The following is a 5,652-nucleotide window of genomic DNA, read 5'->3' on the forward strand; positions in this document are numbered from 1 at the left end:
GAGGGCAAAAACTGTAGAGGATGACAGAGATTGGAATACGTCAAGCAAATAACTGAGGACGTACATTGCAAGTGCTACTCTGAGATGAAGAGGTTAGCACAGGAAAGGAATTCGTGGCGGGCCGCATCAAACCAGTCAGTAGACTGATGACCAAAAACAACAAGATCTCGGAGAAACGTCGATACGGAGAGGTTCCCGGTTCCCGGATGGGCCATTACTGCCACAGAGCACAGCCGGACCGTCCGGACCGAGGATTCATCGATCGCAGCTGCGGTAGGAGCGCCGACACGGCGGTACGGTGTTCTTCGGCACGTCGTGTGGCAGCTGCGGGTTCCGCCCCCGCTATCCGGACAGCGCGGCGGCCACTTGCCCGCCACGGGCGCTGCCCGGCGTCACGCGAGCTGCGCCAGCGGCACGCGAGCCGGCCGGCTGCTGCAGCACGCCCAGCCAGAGGCACGCTGTCAGCCCACGGCTCACTACCACCCGCCCGGCAGGCCCGCCCTGAACGATTTATCTCCTAGCGCAACACCTAGAATGCAGTCTTGCGGTAGCGTTCTCGCTCCCCGCGCACGGGGTCCCGGGTTCGATTCCCGGCGGCGTCAGGGATTTTCTCTGCCTCGAGATGACAGGCTGTTGTGTGTCTATCATCATTTCATCCACATTCACTCGCAAGTCGCAGTAGTGGCGTTAAAGAATTTGTGGAGCGGTGGCCGAACCGCACCGCGAGGGGTCTCCCGGCCACCAATACCATACGCTCATTATTATTACCAAGAATCCCAGTTGGTAAGCGTGTTTCTTCATATGAAAGATGAGCTCTAGTCAGACTTCGCAGCAGTCGCATAAAAGCGGTGCTGGAAGCGCCACTTTGAGGGTACACCGAGCTAGGTGGCGCAGTGGTTAGCACACTGGACTCGCATTCGGGAGGACGACGGTTCAATCCCGTCTCCAGCCATCCTGATTTAGGTTTTCCGTGATTTCCCTAAATCGTTTCAGGCAAATGCCGGGATGGTTCCTCTGAAAGGGCACGGCCGATTTCCTTCCCCATCCTTCCCTAACCCGAGCTTGTGCTCCGTCTCTAATGACCTTTGAGGGTACAAATCATGCTTAGATGAATGCACGCTGTAACCGTTGTGCGCGTTAGTTACCTTTGAGACTGAACATATTGAGCTGACGTTAGTAGAGAATGCCTTCAAGCTGACAAATCAACACCTCACTGAGTTTAATTGGTTGGTAGATTTGGGGGAGGGCATCGGTCCCATCGGGTTAGGGAAGGAAGTTGGCGGTGCCCTTTCAAAGGAACCATCCCGGAATTTGCCTGAAGCGATTAAGGGAAATCACGGAAAACTTAAATCAGGATGGCCAGACACGGGTTTGAACCGTCCTCCTCCCAATGCGAGTCCAGTGTGCTAACCACTGCGCCACCTCTCTCGGTCTCACAGAGTTTGAACGAGGTCGTGTAATAGGGTACGAGAGTTGGGTATTCCTTCTGGGATATTGCAGAAAGACTTGTCAGCAATGTAATCACAGTATATGATAGGTGACAGCAGTGGTAAGGTCGCAAGAAGACCGTGGTCCAGACGGTCACCGAGAGGGAAGACCATCGTATTCGGAAAATAGCTCTGTCGCATCGTACTGCATCTGCAGCAGCGATTTGAGCAGCAGTTGGCACCTCAGCGACACAATGAACTGTTACAAATCGGATACTTCGAGAACGGCTCCGAGTCGGATGTCGTGTTGCGTGCATTCAACTGACCCCAGACCAATGCCATTTCTGACTGGAGCGCGGGTGTATTGTCGGTCGTCTTCTCTGAAGCCGGTTCTGCCTCGGTGCCAGTGACGGCCGTGTGTTGGTTAGAAGGTGGCCAGTCGAGGGCCTGCAGACAGCATGTCTGCCCGCTAGACAAACTGGACGTGCACCTCGAGTTATGGCCTGGGGTGCGATTTCGTATGACAGCAGAAGCACACTCCCGGTTATCCCACGCAGCCTCACTGCAAAATTGTACGCCAGTCTTGTGATTCGGTCTGTTGTGCTGTCACTCGGTCTGTTGTAACCTAAAATGCTCTAAAGAATGTGGTCACGTTGCATAGGCCTGCTCGACCACCAGATCTGTCTCCAGTCGAGCACATGTGGGACATCATCGGACGAGAACTCCAACGTCATCCACAGCCAGCATTAATTGTTCCTTTATTGACCAATCAAATGCAAGAGGAATGAAACTCGAACCCACAAATTGACACCCGGCACCTGTGCAACACAAGGCATGCACGTCTGCTTGCTTGCGTTCATTGCTCTGGTTATTAATCTTATCAGCATTTCACATTTGCAATGGCTTATCTCTTGCTTACCTCAACCTGTGACCTTGTTATGTTAATCATTTAAGTTACCTAGACGATTTTATTCCTCGAAATTCTACAGTAACAGTTTTCTGGTGTCACTATGTTTCTCCATGAGTGTATAATTATTAAACTTAGGTGTTTCATCTTATTTCAAATAATTAATTTCTTATAAATTGCGATTGCAGTTCCGACTATTACTAATCCCTAGCAAGTGTTTGCAAGCAAATCACAAAAGGGTAGAGAGCGAGGGCTGGGAGTGGAAGAGGTGAACCCAAAAAATATTTAGCCGAAGAAACATTTGTATTTTCATGTGCTCCAGCAGCACGATAAATTTAAAAAATTGCTTTAATGTTCGAAATCGGAGCTGTAAAATTACCGTAGGCTACAGTAGACTGACATAAGCCATCGTAGACTACGATAATTTTCTAGAGCTTTAGTCAGTTGAGGCCATATCAAAAAAATGGCTCTGAGCACCATCAGTCCCCTAGAACTTGGAACTACTTAAACCTAACTAACCTAAGGACATCACACACATCCATGCCCTAGGCAGGATTCGAACCTGCGACCATAGCAGTCACGCGGTTCCAGACTGAAGCGCCTAGAAACGCACGGCCACACCGGCCGGCTGAGGTCGTACCCACGTTATCCTTATGTTAGGTGTGTTGCATATCTATCGGGCGTTACATCATTACGATCGCTTTCTCTACGTGTGTGATTAGTCTTACTAGATGCCCCTGAAAAGCGGAAGCTGTGAGCCGTCTAGAAACTGAATGAGGATGTATAAACGGCTGGGTAATCAACGGAATCTTTTTGGTCCAAGTGGTTACCCTCCTGTCTGTTAACAGTGTTTATAACGTAATTGAAACTGTCAGCGCTTGATTTAGGTTTTATTCGAAAATTGTTGATTTGTAACGTGAAACAGAGGGCTTCTGTAATAAAAATGAAAGAATCATATAGCGCTGGAAAACGCAATTTCCTTAACAAAGAGCTAAAAATAGATCACAAAGAGAAATACATCAGACATAGCTTAAGTACTTCGTCGAACGTATATAGAACAGATTCCTGTAGTTCATAAACAACTTTGATGTTTACACACAATAAGGAAAACTCTTGCTATTGATCATGATGAAGTTTCAACTATAGACATGATGAAGAACGTTCTATTGTGTACAAAACAATGACAAGAATTATGTACTTTCTTACGCCTGTGCATCAAAAGTTATTGTTTTTGTCACATAAAAGCATGCAGGATACGTGATCAGCTAATTTTGGTTACTTATAAAATGGAATTTATATTCTTGAAGGATAAAAAATGCACAATGAACTATCACTGAATGATATGCGATACTAATAATGTACAAAACAACCAACCAAGCAACCAAACAAACAAACAAAATAAAAAAAAGTTGCCATCTCAGTTTCTCTCTTATACACCGATTTGTGTGTCTTTCCCTACCAATATTACCAATATTGCGTCATTTATGTACTGCACCAAAACCACCAAACAGTAGTTTTGGTGAAACACAACCTACTAGTAACGTATAAAGGACAGTCAACACGAATTGAAGCTGATGGAAAAAAGGTAAATAAACTTAATAATTTCAAAAGTAATCACCGTAACAGTTAATACATACCCCTCTGAGGCAAAGCAGTGAATGCCTTCATGGAAAAATGTATGTGATTGCTTACAGAACAGTGACTGTACCCAGGCGTACACCTCTCCGTCCGAAGCGAATTGATGGCCACGAATGCCTTGCTTCAGGGCTCTCATAATTATAGAAATCACATCGCGAAAGATCGGGACTGTAAGCGGAATGTTAAGGGCTTCCTGGCGAAGCTTCTGCAGCGTAGTGAATAAATGTATTAACAGTTACGGTGATTAATTTTGGAACAATAAGTAGTACACTTACGTTGTTTTCCCTCTGACTCGTTTTCGTTGGACTGCCCCTTGTACAATTGTTTTATTTATTTTTATCTCATCCCCCTCATCTCACACGCGTGGTAGATGGGCTGTCAGCGTCAACAGTCCGACGCTCTTCAGCCAAACATGTGAAACATTTAAAAGTTCTTAAATCACGTAGTAACTTAATGTCATCACAAAAAAATTACACATTTTGAGTTGTACTGGTTAAAAATTCAGTGGCATAAAAGAATTTTAACCAAATAACTGTACATTATAGGCAGCAATAAGGTTGTAATTAATTCTGTTAATAACATTACTGTGAAAAATTTTTACAGTTTTGCTTATCGCAACTTTTTATGGAAACTGTCGTCACATTTAAGTGGTGTGAAGTGAAGGATTTAGATTGAGCGTTGAGCGTCTACGCCAGGAAAATATTTAACAAAACTAAACAGCTTTTTTATTCATCCTTGAGAATATTTAATACACCTAGCCCAAGTGACTCAGTGAACAATGAAGGAACATCTCATTACTAAATTTAGCATTTCGTAGCAGGAAGAACATTTCAAATTTAATTTTACAGTGATGCACCTCTGCCCCACAGGGAACGGATCCTCAGATTGGCCCCTTAAACAGCTAAGGGACAACTAAAACAGAGAGAGGGCACATTGTGAAACATGCTAAACTTAAAATTTTAAGGCCAACCAGAATCGGTCAAAAATAACATAAATAGAGAAATTCAGAGGATTCCTGCTAACAACTGAGCAACAAAACCTTAAACAATGAAATTTTTAAGTTTATCTCTAGACAGTAAAAATTCTTTGAAACAAGGAACCTTAAAAACTAAGCAACAAATAAAATTTAAGACTTGTGATCTCAGCTGTAGGTAATGAACTCTTTCAGAACTTTTAGATAACGCTGTTGGAAAGCTTAAACTTCACAAATGTAAACTTTACAGCAAACTCAATAACTCTGTTGCTCGGCCACAACAGACAAATGATCTACAGCAAACAGCTTAATTACTAATGACCAACAATCATGAAACTGTGACAATGCGCAATAGTTCACAATGAGGTAAAGAAGAAATCTGTGTCCCCCAACTTTCAGTTCGCGGTAAGATTAGTGATCAACAACTTAGAAGTTAGGCAGAGAGCAAAATGGCCATGAGAAACTAATAATTAAAACCGCAATAAAATATGCAAATGGTATTCAGGGCGAATCCTTAGAAAAATAACACGCGGAGAAAGTGGTCAAACAGTTCCTCTTCAAGCGAACAGCTCGTGCATCGAACACACGCGATGCTCAACTTTTGCAAACAGCCCTCTGCCAAACGATCAACTGTTTCTACAAACGACATCCTCCTTTGCGTCCACCAACTGCATAGTACATCTGGTCACACCTCGTCCCGAAATGGT

At 44.5% G+C, this 5,652-nt stretch overlaps 1 non-coding gene across 1 annotated transcript; it reads left to right on the forward strand.

Annotated features, from left to right (window-relative positions):
* The first annotated feature begins 879 nt into the window (after positions 1 to 879).
* Positions 880 to 952, forward strand: Trnaa-cgc (transfer RNA alanine (anticodon CGC)). The gene has a single exon. It is a non-coding gene; the product is annotated as a tRNA-Ala (tRNA).
* The last annotated feature ends 4,700 nt before the right edge of the window (positions 953 to 5,652 follow it).

This window comes from Schistocerca cancellata, chromosome 7, assembly GCF_023864275.1.
Source record: "Schistocerca cancellata isolate TAMUIC-IGC-003103 chromosome 7, iqSchCanc2.1, whole genome shotgun sequence".
NCBI lineage: Eukaryota > Metazoa > Arthropoda > Insecta > Orthoptera > Acrididae > Schistocerca > Schistocerca cancellata.